The sequence below is a fragment of the Panicum virgatum genome, chromosome 3K, assembly GCF_016808335.1.
Source record: "Panicum virgatum strain AP13 chromosome 3K, P.virgatum_v5, whole genome shotgun sequence".
Classification (NCBI taxonomy): Eukaryota; Viridiplantae; Streptophyta; class Magnoliopsida; order Poales; family Poaceae; genus Panicum; species Panicum virgatum.
In genome coordinates, this window is record NC_053138.1 from 34,365,813 (window position 1) to 34,387,778 (window position 21,966).

Below are 21,966 nucleotides of genomic sequence, written 5' to 3' on the forward strand. Positions count from 1 at the left end.
CAACTGGAAGGTGGAGAAGCTCCTGCGGTGGTTGGATGGGACAATGTAGGGCTGTGGTGGCCGGTCCGCGCGAGCTAGATCTCGCCGGCCATGGCGGAATGGTGGGAGGAGGAAGAAGGAGGAGAAGGCGCGCGACGGTGGAGCTCTGGGGGTTCTTATAGGCCAAGGAGCTCCTAGGTGAGGGGAGTAGCGCCTGGGGGCGGTTGATTTGGCCCTGGACGGCTCGACGGCGGGCTGGCGGGCGAGCGGGCGGCGCTGCGCATGGCGGGGGTGGCGTGGCGGCTCGGGGAGGCGTCTGGGACGCGTGTTGTCCCAGGTTGTCGCACTATGAACTGGTCCTTATGGAGAGTGGCCAACCAAGCAGTAAGCACCGTGCTGGCCCCCTAAACCATGTTTCTAAAAAAACCAATTTTTAACGAGACGTGAGCCCCTCCAACGGGCCACTCTCAGAATTAAGTTGCATATACCATTAATCAAATTAATTAAAAGGACCAAGTGTGTTATAGCGCGGCACCTAGCACAACTAACCAAAATGCAACCCAAGGGATATATATAAAGGATATAAAGTGGCTAGGAAAGTCCTTATAGGCATACAGTATTAAATTGCAGTATGAAAATGTATTTAAAGTGATAGGTGTTGTTCATGTTATACTTGCCTTCCTCAAACTATTCCTGCTGCTCGAACTGCTCAAAAGATGGCTCCTGGTACTGGTACTGGGGCTCCTTAGATGGATCAACGTCTACTCACGAACACATGGCAAAAAACAATACACAACATAAACATACAAGCAAACAAAGGCTAACACTAAGAAACAGTACATCAATACATAAAAAACAGCACACTAAACTAGTCTAAAACTATTCTATGCGTTACAACGATCGCGTGGATATAAAGAATGCCTAAAACGGAGCTAAAACGCATAATCTAGCCAAAAACAAGATCTAGGGACCTATTTGTAAGAAAACTGGAGTTCCAGGGGGTTTCTGGGCAAAACCGAGGACTAAAATGTAATTAAGGATTAGATCTGGGGTCTAACTCGCAAAATCTACCTGTCTGGACTGCGGGTACAAAAACCAGGAAAGTCAGGGGCCTAAAAGCTAAAAACTGGGCCTGGTTGGAATTATTTTTGAACAGGCTAGGATGGCGGGTTTATTTCAAGCAAGCTGGGGGGCTCTTTAGCAAAAGAGCCGGGATGAAGCGGTATCTTCGCATCTCGGCCGTTGGATCGCGATCGGAGGGTTCTGGACGAAGGGGTACGTTTGATCTAATCCTGGGCGTGGGTTCTGGATCGGACGGCTCAGGCGTTTTGGGGGCGTGGCCGGCGGCGGAACGCGCCGGAGCTCTCTGCTCCGCGGCGGCGCTCTGCGGCAGGGTCGCCGGAGATGGCGAAATGGTGCTGCGCGGCTCGATTCCACACGGGTTTGGGTCAGGGAAGTAACCCGCGACGTGGCGAACTCCACTGGGTACATAGGGTGGGGGATTGGGGTTTCGCAGGGGCTCGCCACAGCGAGGGGCGGCGAAGGTTCGCCGGCGATCTGCGTTTTCGCAGTACCGGACCCGATTCGGGTCCGATTCAGCTGCTGAGGCTTCTACACGGTAAGGCCAAGCTAGACAAGGTTCAGCTCGGGGCTACGGCACAGCAGGGCGAAGCCTGGCCATGGCGCGGTGGCGGCGCAGCGCCGGCGGCCGGTGACCGGCCATCTAGGGGACCTACAGACTACAGGAGCGTGCACTAAAAGGAAGAGGGGACCAAGAGATACCTTAGCAAGACTTGGAACGGGTAGGTGCGTGATGCAGAAGTGCTGGCGGCGAGGTCGAGCCGTGGCGCGCTGGCGGAGGTCGAATGGTGTTCGGGGAGAAGGCGCTGCGATGGAGCTCCGAGCGTCGGGACCCCCGGGTTCGACTCCTGGACGCACAAGGATCCTTCTATGGTGGCTCTGGTGGGCTGGAAGGTGGTGGAACAGCGGGTCTACGCCGGCGCAGAGGCACGGCATGGCGGAGCACGGCGGAGCGGGATGGAGGCGGCGCTAGGGTGCGGCGAGGTGGGGTGCAGGGGGGTCGTAGGTGCTAGTTACGGAGGGGCCGAGGATCCTGGGTAGGCGTGCCCGGCGGGGACGCCGCGGTGATTGCGACCAGGTGTTGCTCTGCGGGGAGAGCGGATCGCGCAACTGAATCAGCGTGATCTGGCTCGGCGTGATCCCGCTCTGGTGAAGCTTCTAGAGGGACTGTGCAGGCTGGCGAGCGGGCCACGGCCTCAGGGTTGGTCCACGTACAGAGGTAGGGTGAGCGGGGCTGAGCGGCGTGAGCAGAGGTGCAGGCGGGGATCACGGGAGGAGGAGGAAGGAAGGTGATGATAGGTGGCCCCGGGCTGGCAGTGACAAGGTGGCAACGGTGACGCGCGGGCGCTGGGCGACGGGGTCGACCACTGACGCGTGGGCCCGGGCGAGGGGAGAGGGAAGTGAGGCGCGGGCGACACGCGGTGCGGGCCGTGAGTGGGTGAGGGGCGAGCTGGCGCACGCGGACCTGCTGGGCCGAGCGGGAGGCGGTGGGCCGAGCGCAGAGGGGGAAGAACGGGCCGTGAGCGCGCGAGAGGAAAGGAGGGCTGGGCTAGGCCAGCTTGAGTTTGGGCTGGGTTTCTGGGTTTCTTTCTCTTTTCTAATTCCTTTCCTCTATTCTTTTTCCTATTTCAAACCAAACTAATACTATTTGAATTCAAATTTGAATTTGAATTCAAACCACACTCCATCAAATAAAACTATGCACCAGCATGAATGCACAAACATATTTATCATAGAAAATTTTTAATTCCTTGTGAAACAAAATTAGATTAAATGCAGGCTAAACCAAATAAACCTGAGAAAACTAAATAAAGCCAATTAAATTTATTATTAATTACTGAAATTTGAATTAGGGTGTTACAAATCCTACCCCCTTACAGGAATCTCGTCCCGAGATTCTGGACTGGCTAGCAAAGAGATTAGGATATGTCTTCTGGCAAGTCTTCCGGAAAGACATCCGGGAATTCAGACACCACGCGAATACCATCCGTGGGTCTAGCTTCCATCTGATGAAGAAAACCAGAAGGCTCTGTAGCCCTGACTGTCACCTCTTGGCCATCAGATACTGACAAGTGAACTGTCCGTTGAGCACAATCAATTCTGACTCCCCACTTGGCAAGAGTATCCATTCCCAGAATCACATCAATACCCTTGGTGTCTATCACCATCACATTTGCACTGAACTTTACCCTCCCTATGGAAACACTGACTCTGGGGCAGGAGATATGAGACCTCAATTGTCCTCCAGGTGAAGATACTAACATGCACCTCTTTATTGTGCTAGTACGAATACCATGATGCTCGACAAAAGACTGTGAAATAAAGGAATGCGTAGCACCAGTATCGAAAAGCACTATAGCTGGATATGAGTTGACCATGGTCATACCAATAACCACATTCGGAGACTCGGCCGCTGACTCGGCCGTCACATGGTTCACCTTCCCCTGTCGTGGCGCTCTGGGTTGGGCTGGGCGCCCCTGCTATCCTGCCTGCCATGGAGCCGGTGAAAGGCGCTTCTGTGGACAACTTTTGGCATAATGACCTTTTTGCCCGCATTGGTAGCACTTGCGGTGGTGGTGAATGGCGCTACTTGGTTGACCTCCCTGTGAACTTATCATCACATCTTGCATTATTTCTTCTGCTTGCTTTTTGGACTCCTTGCAACCGCGTGGCTGAATCACATTCATAGTGATAGTCAACCCATCCACATAATCATAGAGTGCTTAGTTCTTGACCTGTGTATCTATAGAGCACTCAGGATCCTTTCTCTTCTGGATGGCCTGTAGCTCATCAACCGATGGACCGTCAAGAAAAAGGGAATCCTCTGCTAGCTGCTCTTGGTGAGACCTCTTTCTCTTTGTACTGGATAACAACCTCTGGTTCCTCCTAGTTGTGGCTTCATCTTCAGTTGCACGAACTTGACGACAGGGAACGCCATAGAAGTGACAACAAGGGCAAGCCTTCTCACCATTCTTCGAATGGTATGTTGTTTGTGAAGACTGATCTTGTACCGTTGTCGGCTGCTTCACGGAAACTGTTGCATGAACACCATCACCCATTGCACTATCTTCAAGGCCTTTATGTTCTGCCGACATCTGAGCTGGGTAAAGAGGAAACATAGGTAAGGTCAAGGAAGAGAGAAAAACTTCACTATTTAAGGTTCTATCTTATCTAGACAACACTGCCCATGCATCACTGCTGCTAACTCCAGATGGGTGTTACATAACTCCGAGAAAAGGAACTATAGCATAACCCTTCTGTCTCGTCTGAGAGATTCTCAAATTCTCCTGTACTATCTGTAGGCCGGGGTGTCACATGCCCCCCAGTGAAACTCATCCTCGGACTTGATCTTTACCAGATCCATGAACGGCTCGATACGTCTAGACAGATTGGAGATAAATCATCTGACAAAGTTGATTTTGCCGATGAGCTTCTGTAACTCCTTCTTTGTAGTAGGCGGCTTCATTGCTTTTACCGTTTCTTAACTCTTCAAGCCGATCTCGATTCCTCGCTCATGTACCAGGAATCCTAAGAACTGACCGGCCGTACGCCAAAGGCACATTTCTTCGGGTTCATTTTGAGCCCAAACTTCCGAGTCCGCTCCAAAACCTTACGCAAATCTTCCAGATGTCACCCAACCGATGTGGACTTGACTACGACATCATCAATGTAGATTTCTACCAGCTTGCCGATGAGATCATGAAAAATGTAATTCATGGCACGTTAATACGTTGCACTGCCATTTTTCAATCCAAAGGTCATAACCAAGTACTCAAACAAGCCGACCGCGCCTTGTACTCTGAACGCGGTCTTGTTTATATCTTCTAGGGCCATGAAGATTTGGTTGTAGTCGGCGTTACCATCCAAAAAGCTCAGCATTTTGTGACCGGCAATAGCGTTGATCAATGTTTCTGCCACGGGCATCGGATATTCGTCCTTTGGCGTCGCTCTGTTGAGGGCTCTGAAATCCACGCAGACTCTCCATCGGCCATCCTTCTTCTGTACTGGGACCACACTGGAGATCCATTCTGCATACCTACATGGCCTGATGAACCCTGCGTCCAACATCTTTTGCACCTCTTTCTTGACCTCCTCCAGGACTTCAGCCTTCATCTGCCTTGCTCGTTGTTGAAATGGCCGAAATCCTTTCTTAAGCGGGAGCCGAGGTTCGACGATGCTTCTATCCAAACCAGTCATTTCAGTATAATCCCATGCGAAACAATCTCGGTATTCCCTCAACAGTGCTATCATCGGCTCACGCAGGCTCGGGTCTAGCTTCTTGCTGATAAATGTTGGTCGCGGCTTATCCCCGGGACCGATATCGACTTCCTCCAAATCGTCAGCTAATGTAAACCCGTACCCCAACTTGCCGTCACCTGTAATATCGAGTGTGGATGCAGGCGACTCGTCATCATCTGTCACGTCGACAGCAAACACAGGGAGATGACAAAAGAAAATTTTCAGCCGACCGCACGGGCCGGCCGTCTCTATATTACCCCTCGAAACTGAATGCTCATTAACTAACCAACTGCTAGAGCAGGCTAAAGTCTGTCCGCAATGTAACAGTTTCGACTCTAAACAAGAATTGTCTATTTTTTGGGGCCGGTCACTGGGACCGGCCTCTCTAAACCTTCTAGGCTCCGTAGCGTGCTAGTATGTATTTATTCTGTGAGGCCAGTGGATAAGATCAGCCTCAATCCATTTTTTGTCGCTTCCCTGAGATCGGCTCTTGCCCTTCCGCGTCCCAGGCGTTCATATCTGCAAGCGAAACCTCGCTGGAGTCATCTGCACGAACCACCTCCACTTCATCGCCATCCCATTGGACCAGACACTAGTGCATCGTGGAAGGAACACAACAATTGGCGTGAATCCAATCCCTCCCAAGCAGCACTGTGTACGTACTCTTACTGTTGAAGATGAAGAACGAGGTTGGGACGGTCTTGCGGCCAACTGTCAACTCCACATTGAGGACGCCCTGTGCCTCCGACGGCTAGCCGTTGAAATCATTAAGCATCACGTTGGTCTTGATAAGATCAGCAGCAGAATGACCCAATCGGCGCAGTACTGAGTACGACATTAGATTGACCGCGGCGTCAGTGTCGACCAACATCCTGTTCACAGGCTTGCCGTCGATGAGGCCCTTGAGATATAATCCCTTCAGGTGCTTGTACCTTTTCTCCTTGGGCTTCTCGAAGATGATCGGCTGTGGGCCAACATCCAGCTGCGCGACGGCCAATTCCTCTAGGTTGGGGAGCCCGAAACTCCGACGGGAGCACGAACACCATATTCACATCAACCGATGGCTTTTCATCGGCTCTTGGCTTCTTGGGGCGCCACTCCCTCCTTGGAGGGCGCCTTTCCACCCTTCACGGGTTCCTGACTTGCTCCGCGAGATCCGGATGCGCTTTCCTCAGCACGTCAAGGTACCTTGCTTCTGCCTCCTCGAGATTGCGTAAGCGCTGCACTCTGTGCTTCTATGAGCGGCTGAGCCCGTCAGGACACCATCGTGGATGATGATACTTATCTTCCCCTTCTAGATCAAGATCATCCCTGGATGGCCGCTCAATATGGTCGTCGTGATGTGCTTTGGGCCCCAAGCGCTGGAACACCGACGTCTCGCCTGGCTGGCGTCCCCGAGGCCTGCACTCCAAGTAATCATCGATAGTAGGCAATCGGCTCATGCCGAAATTCCAACAGTACCTGAAGAACGGGCAATGCCAGTGGTCGCGTATAGCCTGGCGCCTCCCCAACGTCCTCCCTGTGCGGTGCTCATACTCCTCCTCTTCCGCTTCATATCGGCGGCGCAACTTGTATTGATACTGGTATTTTTCCAGAAGCCGATTGGAAGCTGGGAGTTGATTGCGGATGTGACGCACTTGTTCTTCAGTAACATGTTGCTGCTCCGGCTCGTCTTCATCCTGGGGCCATTTGCCAGAAGCGGCCTCTTTCCTCTGGTGGACACGGTGGTGAATGGGTCCCGCCATGTTAATCTGGAATGCCAAGTTCTGGCCCTCAAGTCTAAAATCCGATAGCTCCACCACGTTAGCTTTGGGGAATGGTTGACTGTCCACCTTCATCATGTGTTGGGCCAGAATTAATCGGCCTTGTCGATAGCCGATTGGATCTGCCGATGCAGCTCCTTGCAGTCATTCGTGGCATGGGTGAATGAGTGGTGCCACTTGCAGTACAGCCTCCCCTGCAGCTCTTGCGCCATTGGCAGCTTGTGATTCTCTGGGTGCTTCAACTGCTTTTCCTTGAGCAGTAAGTCGAATATCTGCTCTGCCTTGGCCACATCAAAATTGAAGCCCCTTCTGTTTGACCCACGGGACGGGGTTTGCCCCCCGGGTCCACTCTGCCACAGCCACTTCTTGTTCCCCGCTAGAATCATCGGAATCATCTGCTTGGGCCATATTCACTTGGCGTTTGAATTTTTCCTGGTACAGCTCAGGGTGATAGTGTTCGTACGTCGTGAGCTTCTGTACCATGTGCGCCAGAGAGGTGAATTCCAACTGAAAAGCCAGATCTTTGATCGGCTTAGCGAGCCCTAGAACTGCCAAATCGACTGCCTCCTTTTCTGTGATATGCGATGAGTAGTATCGATTCTTAACCTCTCTGAAGCGCTGCATGTACTCCGACACACTTTCCCCTCGCTTCTGCTTGACTTGGGCGAGGTCGGCAATCCCGACTTCAGCAGCCTCTGAGTGATACTGGGTGTGGAAATGATCTTCCAGCTGCCTCCAAGTGCGGATCGAATCTGGGGCCAATGATGTGTACCATCCAAAGGCTGGACCCGTGAGAGACTGACAGAAGAACCGGACCCTCAGAGGATCCGATACCGAAATCATCCCGAGCTGAGTTAGGTATCGGCTCACATGCTCGATGGAGCTGGCCCCTTCTGAACCCGCTGAACTTGGTGAACTCCGGGAGCCGATACTTGGGTGGTAACGGGATCAAGTCGTATTCGCTTGGGTACGGCTTGGAATAGCCGATCGCCTTTCTCTTGGGCAGAATGCCGAATTGATCCCTTAGTATTGCGCTGATCTAATCCACACTAAGAACTCCTGGGGCCGAGGGCTCAACACTCGGCCCGGTAGCGTACTTCGCTAGCCATGCCTATTTCTCCGCATTTGTCCCTGAAGCTCCTGTACCCACCAGATGTCCCACGCGCATTGGACTGATGCTGTCAGGTATGTACACGCACGTGTAGCCGTGCAGGATCTCCTTAGGCGGCTCGTTCAGGAACTGGCCCTCGCCGGGATCACCGCCGGTCTTGTAGACGACGTAGATCGGCGAACTCTGCGGCCCTGGAGTTGTGAGCGAGTATGGCAATGGCGGCCTAGACTGAAGTAGGGCCTCTCCCCTATGACTCCCCAGGATTGGTCTCAATGGGGAGTACTGGTTTTTGATCACCTCCTGGACGACACGATGTGCCACATGCTCGAGCTCATTCACCAGGCTTTCTGAGTGCCGATGAAGCGTGTGAGCCACCATGTAGTTCATCTCCTGGCGCAGGGCTCTGGTGCGCTCCTCTGATGGTACGGACAAGTCAACGTTGTCGAGAGTGCCTTCAGGTGAGAACCCCTTCCACCTGATGCCGTGGTTGCGGGTCCTCTCGAAAGAGCCGATGAGATCGGCTTCGAACTGAGCTTTGACCTCATCGTATTTCTGCTTGTTCTTGGGGGTCAGCTCTTCATACGTGACAAGGCTGGTGATCGGCGCTTGGCTCTGAGGTCCAGTCATTCCAGCGGTGGACGTTGTTGCTGATGAGTGTCCCACCGGGCATGCCAGAATGTGTTCTCGGTCAAAACCCACCGGCGAGTAGCGACAGGCAACACGAAGAGCCGGGAGGTCGCCGGGGCGCTGGCAGGCACTGCTCCCTCGTCAATGGCCCACAATCCTAGCACACACTTCGGCTTTCTATGATGCAGGGCGTGCCACCTGACCTATACTCGATCAGGAGGGTGCGATTGTGCTTGCGACGATTTGCCTGCGTACACAAACACGTGCAAACATAAGTCCGAGCCGTGGTCGGCTCCCCGGGACGACTCTTGCATCGGCTTTAAAGAGCCGATCGAGTCCCGGTGTCAGATTGGATCTGCATATCCAGATGGTAATGGACAAAGCAAATAATTGCGAAAACTGCTTCAATTAAATCCAGCTAATCTAATCCACGACGGTAAAAGCTTCACTGCTAGATCGGAACATCTTACATGTAGCTAGGCCTAACGAGCGTAAAAGATAACCAAACCTTAACTAGAAAAGAGGCCTAAGAATAAGCGAAAGCCGATTCCCGGATCAATCCCTATTAAGATCAAAACAAAGCATCTAATACGTCGCCGGATCATCCAACCCGTTTGCAAGGCCTAACCTAGCAGATATTACGCCGGTTCTTAAGTATAAGAACAAACCATAACAGATTAGATCTACTAGATAGAAAAGAAACAGGGTGTCATCTCTACGCAACTAATTCCTATGCAATGAGAATTAGTATAAGATCAAAACATGATCGCGCAGAGATGACATGATGTTCGTAGATGATATGCAACAAAAGCACGATGAATCTACTAAAAACATGCTACGAACATCTGGATAACTAGCTGTTGACGCTTCTTAAAGCGCCAATTTACGTACCGCAAGCACACGGATCGTGTAGCTTTTCCCTTAGAGTATTCCCCCAAGGTTTATCAATCCACGGAACAAGTGTATTACTATGCTTAACTAAGCACTAATGATGTTGGTGAAAGATCTATATTGAGTGATTGAGTATGAAATAGATCTAATCTAACCAATCTAATCTAATCTAGACTAATGAGCAATGATAGATGTGTGCACAAGATATGAAGAGCATTTGTCCATAGGGTCTAGGATCACTAGAGATGTAATCGCCAAGCAACGAAGAACGGATCTAATCTACCAAAGGTGTGCTCCAAGATCAAAACATTTCCCTCCCGCATACTGTCACTACACGAGGATAATCGGTAACGAATCAACAAGAACACGATAGTTGATGTAATCTAAGTAAACCATGCAAGAGCAAAGCAAACCCAAAGCCAAGCTGCGAACTATTAGGCATTAAAGCATCATCAACAAGAATCATGATAGATTAATCTCATAAAGGATTCAGCAATTACAACTCAATATCTCCTTACAACCCCATGAACAAATGAGGACTTTACCCCATGAAGCTAAGCGAAGCGTAGTCAATCATGGTGACGAAATCTCCGGCAAGGGATGGATCCATTGCTGTCCTCCAACTTGCAGCGGCGCCGAGGGACGATGAGGCCTCCGGTGTCGCCTTTCTCTTGTGTCTAACTCGAATGTATCTCTTGATGCTCTTCTCTGCGATCTCCCTGGATGCCCTCCTCTTTGACTGCGGCTTCGGGGTATTTATAGGTAGATATAGTCGGCGGTTTTGGTAAAACATAGATTAGGGTTGACGCATACTTCGTGCTGAAGAAAACCGAGATCGATTGGGCTTCGAAAAGGGCTAGGCCGGCCGGCCCAAGGACTCCAGGCCGGCCGGCCTGGGCCTTTTCTGGCCCCTTTCGGTACCATCTTTCGCATGTTGAATCTTCCTCTTATTCCTCATCTTAGCCCAGTTGTAACCATGCGTCAAAACATCTCTGAAAATGTCTAATTTCCTGTCAAAATGCAATATGCTCCAAAATCCAGGACAAAATCGAAAACTATCAAGTTCGGGTGCCAAGTGGCGGGTTAGTACATGAATCATCCCGAAGAATTTACCAAAACGACTCCTAATCATATAGTAAAATGGGTACTTAAGGAGCGCCAATATTCCCCCCATGCTTAGCTTTTGCTCGTCCTCGAGCAAATCAAATCATCAAATCCTTCCATGGGTTGCTCAAGAGTTCTCGAACTGCAAAATTTACTTATGCAAACAAGTCTAACAATATTTCTTCAAACAAAGGTCAAAGGAGCAGCGAGGATAATCATATCATGGGCGTTTAAAAACTCATCCAATATTACTCCACAACTCTTACCTTTAGCCGGCAACTCGAATATCGACAACACTTGCTTTTCTTGCCATCCTTGGAGGTTTTTTCTCTCTTTTTTTTATTTAAGAAACAAAATACCCTGCAACAAAGGTTAGACCAAAAATTCTTGCACAAGTCCTTTCATGTCTCTCAATATAAGTGGCTATCCTATTTTTATTTGCAAGCTCTCATCTCCCGAAAGTCTCTCAAGTATAAAGTGGGGCTATAGGTGAGGCTTAGCAAAGTTTATACATATATTGTCAAATTAAGAAAACCTTCTAATGATTGCTTACCTTCCGAGCCAATGATCATGAGAGTTTCTTCATAATGTAAAGGGTTCAAGGGTAAGAAGATTTAGAATGGTGGACATGTGCAAAGGCATGCAAAATGATTGACTTCAAGGCACAAGCATCATCCTCGTTGTCGGATTGCACATGGTTGGAATTGAGGATATTGTTCTCAAACAACAAGGTGATATCTCTTTGCACTTCTCTAACCATAGAATCCCTTCATTTATTTATTTTTCTTCTCTTCTCATACATTTTTTTCTTTTCTCTTTCCCGAATTTTCTCTCTCTGTTCCGACCCTTTTCATAGGACACTTTCTATAAAACATAGATAGGCAAATCTCCAAAGTGTCTCCCTAAATTTTTAGAGCCCGAACCGAGACCAGAGAGGCCTAGGCCGGCCGGCTCAAGAGGTGTAGGCCGGCCGGCCTGGGGCTTTCCCAGGTCGGATTCTGTCCGTCTTTCCAGTACTCCTTCCTTTCTTCATCCCAAAGTTATGTTTTATACAAATCATGCCCAGAAACAGAACGTATCCTCTCAATTGGGTTGTGGTCAAGGAAGATGATAATAAACAAGATAATCTCGGGTTCGGGTTTTGGAATCCGGTAGATTTCATGAGTTGTTCCAATGAGGAATTCTAATTACCGAATATTGACATGGCTAGCAATTCAGACATGAAAAATACGGACATGATCATTGCTCAAAATTAAAACTCCCAAGAGAAAGAAATCCTAACTCAACTCAATGTACATCCAATAATTATGGTGGAACGAATAAAGCTTTTGGATGATAGGATTTTTACTCTCAACTTGTCAAGAACTTGATCAACCTTATGCTTGTAGGGGTTTTATTATTTTTATGAAATTAAAGTCCTCCAAATCATGCCTTACTCGCAAGTGTAATCAAAACCAAGTGCTAGATCAAAGCTCAAGTGTGGGTATTAACATGGACGAATAATTTACTAAGCTCCACAAATACGAATTAATTTTCATGACAACGCTCGTGAACAATTGCTTTTAAAGAAAATAAAGTAAAACTGAATGCATAAATAAAATTGCACGATCCAACAAAAACAAAGACTCTTTTTATTTTGTTTTCAAGACTCAACACTAATTTAAGACTCACTCTCACACATGCGAAAAATAAAGCACACAACGCTAAACTATGACTCTCACACATGCGGAATTAAAGCACACTCACACGACGAACTTTCGAGTAAACAAAGACTAACAAAATTGAATCTACGAGTCGTCACACCTCCCCCCCATGCTTAGATTATGCGGCGTCCTCGTCGCAATGATATAAAAGACGGGTGCGACGCTCGTTGGTGTTCTCAATGGCACCTCGAGCAATTGCATCTTGGACGCCCTCCTCTTTCTTGCTTTTGTAGATTTCCGACCATCCCGAATAACTTCCTTATGTTGCGAACAAGGAAGTTGTAGTCTCTCTCAACAAAGCTCTCGATGTCGTCCATCCTTCGATCCATTGCCACGATTCGATCGTGGCACCTATCAATGGTGGCATGGAGATCTGCGATTTCATTGCGGCACTTGACACAACACCCGAAGTGATGGCCGCCGCGGTTGGGGCTGTCATCTTCGGGCTCGTCGTCGTCCTTCTTCTTCTTGCCGCTATCACCTCCGGAGGGGTCGTCTTCTTTCCTTCTCTCCTCTTCAGCCCACCCCGGCCAATCATCATCGTAGTCACGACCGGTGGCACCCCATGAACCAGGGCTCATGATGCTCTCCCAATCACTGTCTCCAGCATAGTCCTTCGGCTCCGGGGTGTGCTCGACGTAATTTTTCCTTTTAACTCCGAGAAGGCGCAAGGAACGCCTAGGTGCGGGTGGTTTTTTGTCTTGTCGCTTCTCGCCTTCGTCTTCATCGCTGCTGATGACGACGATCACCCTTTGGGCTTGAGCTAGCTTCTCGTTGCACCATTGAAGGCCCTTCCCTCCGACGCTCATCCTTGCTTGAGTATTGAATTTCTTCGGAGGGGCCTTCGCTTCACATCGTTTTGCTTCGACAAGGAGGGGCTGCGCACCGGTTGCCGAGATGGGGCTAGGTGTCTTTGGCGTGGGGGTGTCAGGCGTCCAACCCCTCTCCTCGATCTCCATTGCTGCAATCATGGCTCTTGCGCTCGCTGGACCGGCCATTGTCGAAGTCTCTCACGACGTGGTGGTGTAGATTAAAAAGTATGAGAGAATAGATCTAACCCGCGCCTCTATTTATATCCCGAAAAGACTTGGACGAGAAGTCCAAAATCTCTTCGGTTTTGGCATGCGAAATCTATAAGGCACAGGTTTGAAATTTCCTTATCTCGTACCTACCGAAAATTGAGACCGATTCTCACACGAAGAGGCTAAGGCCGACCGGCCTAGGGGTGTTGGGCCGGCCGGCCCAGGGGGTTTTTCAGCCCACTGGACTCCAACTTTTTCCGAGGTGCACACCAATAAATTAGAAGTCTATGTTTTATTCAAAGTTCGTCCAGAATAGAAATAAAACTATGAAAATAAAATCTAAAAGAGAATATTTACAAACTTACCTTGCTTAACGTCGTTAGGCTTGACGTTCCGGTTCCTCATCCATGGTGTATATGTCAATGTAATGAAGGGGCACGACATCGGGCTCCAAGAATACCTTTAAGTCGCTGTCCGTTCACCACATATTGGTCGCCTTTCACATCCATGATTGTCACCGCTCCCGTGGGTGAAACCGAGTGTACGACGTATGGTCCATCCCATTTGCTTTGTAATTTTCCTTTGCCAAAGAGTTTGAATCTTAAATTGTATAGTAGGACCTTGTCTGCTTCTTTGAATTCCTTGTTTTGTAATCGCTTGTCGTACCACCTCTTCATCCTTTCTTTGTAAATTGATGCACTATTGTACGCTTTCAATCTTAACTCCTCCAATTCGTTTATTTGGATTCTCCTTTTAATTCCATCGGCTTCCGCATCAAAGTTCATCTCCTTCATCGCCCAATACGCCTTATGTTCTAGCTCAACCGGCAAGTGGCATGTTTTTTCATAAACAAATTGATAAGGAGTCATACCAATCGGGGTTTTGTGTGCCGTACGATATGCCCATAGTGCATCATCTAGTCTCTTCAACCAATCTTTTCCTCCTTTTACCACGATCTTCTTTAAAATGTCCTTCAATTGCTTGTTCGAAGTTTCCGCTTGTCTATTTGTTTGGGGGTGATAAGCCGTGGACACTCTATGTTCAATTCCCAATTTCTTCAAGCATTTACCAAAGTCTTTGCCCGTGAAGTGTGTTCCTCCATCGCTTATCAAGATTCTCGGGACGCCATATCGAGGGAAGATTACCGATTTAATCATGTTTATGGACTCCTCCGTTGATGCCTTCCGACATGGCATAGCTTCAACCCACTTTGAAACATAGTCCACCATCACCAATATATGCTCAAATCCATGTGAGTTCACGAATGGTCCCATGAAATCGATTCCCCAGACATCAAATAGATCTATTTGCAAATTGTAGTTCAATGGCATGGCATTCCTTTGCGAGATATTCCCCATCCTTTGGCATTCCGGACAAGTCGAAACAAATCTTTTCGCGTCTTCATGCATCTCGGGCCAATAGAATCCACTAGCCCATACCTTAGCTTGAGTTCTAAAGTGCCCATAATGTCCTCCATATCCCGACGAGTGACACTTTCTTAGAACTTCTTCACATTCCTCTTTTGGTATGCATCTTCTTAGGACTCCATCTTCTCCATATCTATATAAGTATGGTGGATCCCAATAGTATTTTCTTCTTTCCGCGATCACTCTTTTCTTTGCATTCTTGTTCAAGTGATCCAAGGGCATCCCTTTTATTGCCCTTATTATTTCATTCATCCAACTATCTTTGTCGAGAATTCTATATAGGTGATCATCTCTCATTTGATCCTCGATAGGTTCTTTTCCATCATCTCCATGGTTCATCCTTGATAGGTGGTCGGCCACAACATTTTCTGCCCCTTTCTTGTCCCTTATCTCCACATCGAATTCTTGTAGCAATAGGATCCATCGAATCAAGCGTGGTTTAGCATCTTTCTTGGAGAAGAGATACTTGATTGCCGCATGGTCGGTATAAACTATCACCTTTGAATTTACTATGTATGATCTGAATTTTTTGAAGGCGAATACCACGGCAAGCAATTCTTTCTCTGTTGTTGCATAATTAAATTGGGCTTTATTGAGAGTCTTGCTTGCGTAGTAGATAGCATTTACCTTCCCCTCTTTTCTTTGTCCAAGAACGGCTCCTACGGCGTAGTCGCTCGCATCACACATGATTTCAAAAGGTAGATTCCAATCCGGAGGTTGCATGATAGGAGCACTTATGAGGGATTGCTTGAGTGTTCGAAATGCGTGAAGGCAATCACTATCGAAGATGTATTCCACATCTTTTTGGAGAAGTTGTGTCAATGGCTTGGTGATTTTTGAAAAATCCTTTATGAACCTCCTATAGAATCCGGCATGACCGAGGAAGCTCCTCAAAGATTTGATGTCCGTAGGTGGTGGCAACTTCTCCACGGTTTCTATTTTTGCTCTGTCCACCTCTATCCCTCTCTCGGAGATAACATGACCGAGAACAATTCCTTCTTTCACCATGAAATGACACTTCTCCCAATTAAGCACAAGGTCAACCTCTCCACATCTTTTAAGAACTTTCTCCAAATTTCCCAAGCAATTATCAAAGCTAGTACCATGCACCGAGAAATCATCCAAGAATACCTCCATAATCTCTTCTATGAAATCTGAAAATATAGCCATCATGCACCTTTGAAAAGAAGTTGGCGCATTGCACAATCCAAAAGGCATCCTCTGATACGCAAAGGTTCCATACGGGCAAGTAAACGTGGTCTTATGTTGATCATCCGGATGAATAGGTATCTGGAAGAATCTCGAGTATCCATCAAGGTAACAAAAGCGTGAATGCTTTGCCAACCTTTCTAGCATCTCGTCAATGAATGGTAGTGGAAAATGATCCTTCCTCGTTGCCTTATTCAATTTTCTATAATCGATGCACATCCTCCATCCCGTGATGCTTCTTTGCGGTATCAATTGCTCCTTCTCATTTTTCACAACCGTGAGTCCTCCTTTCTTAGGAACACAATGCACGGGGCTTACCCATTCACTATGTGGCACGGGGTATATTATTCCGGCATTCAACAATTTGATAACCTCCTTCTTCACCACATCACGCATAGCATGGCTCAACCTTCTTTGATGTTCTATGACCGGCTTGTATTGCTCCTCGAGTTGTATACGATGTGTGCAAAAAGCGGGGCTAATACCTTTCAAGTCATTAATCGAGTAGCCGATCACCTTTTTGTGCTTCTTCAATAAATTCAGAAACTTCTCCGTCTCTTCCAGGCTCAATTCGTCGCTAATAATCACCGGAAAAGTCTTGCCCTCTCCCAAAAATTCGTATTTCAATCCCTTGGGGAGTGGCTTCATCTCAACATCGGGCACACAATCCTCTTCTTGATCTAACTCTCCAATGTCTTCAAATTTTTCTTCCTCCAAATTCCCGTGTTGTGGCTTCAATTCTTCCATTGTTTCCACTAGTTCTTCGTCTTGATCATCTTGAGCGTCTCCATTCTCCAAAGCGCGTTGGAGAGGATCCTTGAAAGAATCAATGGAACAAATGCTCTCTACCTCTTCGTTATCAAGAGGTAGAGGTGAAGCAAAAGACGATTTTGAATGAAATTCAAATGTGCGCTTCTCTCCATCTAGATCAAAAGTGACAATCCCTTTTACAACATCTAGAACAACATTTACTAATTTGAGAAAGGGTTTTCCAAGGATTATGCCTTCATGCTCATCATCACTAGCATTAATCACAAAAAAGTCGGTAGGAATTTTTTTACCCGCTATAGCAACATTTAGATTTCTAAGCACTCCTAGCGGTTTGATTAATCTACCATCTCCCATGATCAATTTAATGATTGTGGCATCTAGGTTTGATGTTTCGTTAAAAAGCTCAACATAAACCTTGGAACTCAGCACACTAACATGGGCGCCAACGTCACATAAAACATTGCAACATTTTGTTCCTTCTATTATGCAATCAACACGAGGTGTGGGTGATGGGTTACCTTCGCCTTGATCGCTTCCAATCGCATATACTTGGGCTATGTGCGCATAGGGTGATGATTCCGAGTTCACTCCCAGGGTCCTTTTGATCTCCAGCACTTCGTCTAAGTCAATCTCTTCCTCTTTTTCTTCAAAAAGTTTTCGAATAATATCGCCGGCCGATTCCTTGCCAAATGTATATCCCGTGTGATTATCCGGCAGGAAGTCTTCCGCTATCACCTTCGCCATTCCTCGCTGATTTGGATGCGGTCTTGCATTGTCGAACAATTTTCCGAAGTCAATTGGTATCCAATCCAATTGCTCGAATTCCCTTAGCGATTTGGCGGTGCCCATGGTTCTTCCTTTCTTTTCCGGGTCGTCTTTCGTTGCACTCCAGATCGATGCTTCTTCATCGTGGTTTGTCTCTATGACTTTCCCATGCTTCGGTTGTTCTTCCCTCACTTCCGATGCCTCTTTTCTGAAAATTTCAGCAAGCACCCGCACTTGAGATTCTTCCTCGGAGCTTGCCGAACATCGTTTTTCCCAATCTCTTCGCATGGCCGCACCCTTGCTGATTTTTTGTAGGAGTTGGGCGGCTTCCGTGAGTGTTTTCTCCATGAGATCTCCTCTTGCACACATTTGAACAAATTGCATGCACTCGGGGGTTAGGGAAAAATAAAAAGTATGCAAGAGTACTTCACCAGAAAATCGGAGCTTCGGTCCTTGTTCAATCAATCCATTGAATCTATCCCATGCTTGATCTATCCAAAAATGTCCAATTTCCTGTCAAAATGCAACATACTCCAAAATCCAGGACAAAATCGAAACCGGTCAAGTTCGGGTGCCAAGTGGTGGGTTAGTACATGAATCATCCCGAAGAATTTACCAAAACGACTCCTAATTATATAGTAAAATGGGTACTTAAGGAGCGCCAACACTAGCACTACTCGCCATAAAAAATGCTTAAGTATGAGTAATACCAAGGTAAAAGCAAGAACAACGCTGCCCTGATCGCAGGAAGCGATCAGGGCAGCATGGCGCTTACTTGGATGAAACCCTAGAATTAGGGGTGGCGGTGCGCCGAGAGTTGTTGTTTGCAAAACGTGATGACGTTCTTCCTTTACGAATGTCAGAGGGTACATATTTATAGTCTTGTAGACTTGACGACCAAGTTAAACAAAACCTAGTCCAATACGAAAACTAATCTATCTCTAATGATTACAGATAAAGAGAGCCCATTGGCTCCCGACGCACACAGATAAGAAGAGCCCATCGGCTCTTAGCATGGACCACAATCGCCTCTTCCCTAGACAATCCGTATAGGCCCATCGGCAGCTTCGGCCCATATCCTTCTCAACCAAATTCTGGTGGTAACACAGCCGATTCACAAGCCTTCTTTAATTTCCGCAGTAAGCCCAACTTGCTCTCGGCCCATTAATTAACCCTGTTAATTTATGGTGATAACAGAAGGAAACTGGGCGAGTGCACCCGAGGAGGAGCCAGGCACAACGGTCAGGAAGCCGTTGGAGAAGGTGGGGCCCAGGAGCCGTTGGCCCTGGGTCGGCCGACTTGTGGGGTCGGCCGGCCCCAGGGTGGGCCCCCTGGTGCTCTCCTTTGGCCAGGTGATTCCTCAACGGTTATGAACTTTGAAAATATGGTGCACGGCCAAAAGTTTGCTCGAAAATATGTCCAAATTATTTTTCCCAAAGGATTTTAAAACTCAGAGAATATTTTTTTGGTTTTTTTTTTGTAAAAAGGGAAAAGTGCTAGAAAAATTCTAGCATGCAGAAAACAATTTTGAAAATTTCAAACATGCAGTGGAGAAAAACAAATAAGGTGCAAAGGAAATTTGAAAAGGCGGAGAAGAAAATATGAGATAAATACCAATTTACCTTTGGCAAGGGCGCGTCGTTTAAAGTGCGACGTGCACGACTTTTCTCAACCATACTTACCATTCGTCGGTTCGTCCTGCAGAACTGGATGAGGCCGAACTCTCGACCTTCCGCCAAACCTTCTTTTCCTTCTTCTTTCTTTTAGGTGCGGAGGGTCGTTGTTCTGGCTGGGGTTCTGGTGCACCCCAGAGTGCTTGCCCTTCACTGTCTTGTTGAATCAAGAAGCGCTGCTCTTCCTTCTTCTTGAACCTGAAAAACATATCCTCCCTTCCGACATGGAAACAGGTTTCTCCCTTTCCGACATCGATCCTTGCCTTGGCAGACCTTAGAAAAGGTCGCCCAAGTACAAGGTCAACTCCGAGGTCGCCCTCCATATCCATTACCACAAAGTCGGCAAGGACGAAATAGTCTCGTACTCGTACGAAAACGTGTTCGGCTATCCCTTCGGGATACCGAATGGTTGAATCTGCAAGCTGTATGAGCATAGTTGTTGGGGAAAGAACAGGATATTCATGTGCTTCATATATTACCTTGGGCATTATATTCATGCTTGCCCCCATATTGCATAGGCATCACTCGAAGTGTTTGATGTAGATCGAGCAGCTGATCATGGGGACCCCTGGATCCTCTTGCACAGCTGCCACCATGCCATCCCAGACGTCGTTCCTTGGGGGATAGTACCTACCTGCATGGTTATTGCGTGGTAGCCTCCGGGACGAGTTACTCCATCCGGTAGACACCATGCTGACATTTTCAACGAGAGACTCGAGTTGCCCCGGGATCTTCCCGCTCTCAATAGCAGGTAACGAAGCAGCAATTTGAGCAAGCTGGGTTTCGATCATTTTGTTGAAACTTAACTGGTTTCTAAGAGTTGAAGACAAAGTTTCAAGCTTGACATTTAAACTTTCCAGGGATTTGTCATTGGCCAAAATCTTTTTATTTATATTTTCGTTGATTTTAACTTGGCCAAGGACAAGTTCTCTCAAGGGAGATTGGTTCGAACTGAAATTCGAATTATAAGAAGGATTGTAGTTATTACCTCCCTGAAAAGGTGGACGTGGCTGGTTCCACCCCTGGCCTCCTTGTGGTGGACAGATTCCGTTGTTATGGTTGTTGTTGAGGTATGCGCAGTCTTCACGGGTTTCGGGGCAGTCGTTCCCCGAATGTCCATCGTTACCACAGACTTCGCACATGAAGTGCGAACCCATGGCGTAAACGGGAGCATGGATCGGTTGTTTGCTCCCTTCCTCCATCTTCTTGATTAGGAGGTCCAGCTTCGCGGCAATCATATCCGTCTCTTTAACGGTATGCATGCCTTTTGTATGGGGTTGGAGTCGTTCATCGCTCCACCCTTGATTGGAGACCATTTTTTCGACCAATGCTTTGGATTTGGTAATGGTCAGGTCGAGGAAGGCTCCTCCAGCAGTGGCATCAATATTGGCTTCAGATGTCGTTGTGAGCCTGTTGTAGAAGCTTTGCAGGACGAGCCACTCGTCCATGCCATGGTGAGGACAAGCCAGGATGTATTCCTGCAGCCTTTGCCAAGCTTCTGGGATGGATTCCATCCCCGTCTGCTAGAAACTTGATATTCTCCGGCGCAGAGCATTTGTTTTGCCCAGCGGGAAGAATTTTGCGAGGAACGCCTTGGAGCATTTGTCCCAGGTGTCGATATCTTTTTCCTTGTAAAACCACTGTTTCGCCTTCCCCAAGAGGGAAAAGGGAAACAAACGAAACTTGACAACGTCGGCGGTGACACCCCGTATGACAACAGTGTCGCAGAGCTCCAAAAAATTCTGCAAATGTGCATTTGCATCCTCATTTGGCTTGCCACAGAATGGGCTAGCCTGCACCATGTTGATGAGACTTGATTTGAGCTCGAAGTTCATGTCCCCGACATTGATGTTGGGGCCAGTGGCCACATTGTCGATGGAGGGGACACAGAACTCGCGGAGAGTCTTTTCAGCCATAGCCTCAAGAACAAGTGGTGCTTCTGAAATGGGTTCCTGTGTCGGGAGGATAGCGAGAGGAGGAACGATGCGAGGTCGTGCCCTTCTCACGAGCCTCTCTGGATTGTCTATGTAGTTTTCCGGCAAGGAGAAACCGGTCATACACTACCCCTGTCTTCTTTCAATTCAAAAATAAAAGAAGACATAAAGTGACATTAGCCTGAAAGAGTAAAGACTATATCCTGAGTATAAGGACTAAGTTAATATCAGCACAATAACTTTGTTCACATGCCGTCCCCGGCAACGGCGCCAGAAATGCTTGTTGACATTTCTTAGCGCAATCACTAGGAATGGTTAATCCTTAGCAACAGTGCCAGAAATGCCTGTTGGCAGTCCTTAGTGCAATCACTAGAAATGAGGGCGCCGAACCCATCCTAGCAACTGCACCCAAGGGGTGCCACTCTCATGGTATAATCAATACGATTACAGATGGATCCGCAAGCGTACGGATATACCGTTGTAGCATTTCACCCGGAGAGTAAGGGTATCGTCATTTATTTGTGTCCCAAAGGACGGCAGCGGCAAAGGTATTGTACTCAACATTAACCATGACATTGTGCCTCAAGCAATAGGCAATACTCTAACAGGGGTAAGTACAGATAAAGAATAAGCAAGGGTAATGTGACACAACACACATCCACACTCCA

General features: G+C 47.9%; 1 non-coding gene across 1 annotated transcript; it reads left to right on the forward strand.

Annotated features, from left to right (window-relative positions):
* Positions 1-20,810: 20,810 nt before the first annotated feature.
* LOC120701626 lies at positions 20,811-20,919 on the forward strand. The gene has a single exon (XR_005686191.1). It is a non-coding gene; the product is annotated as a small nucleolar RNA R71 (small nucleolar RNA).
* Positions 20,920-21,966: the final 1,047 nt, after the last annotated feature.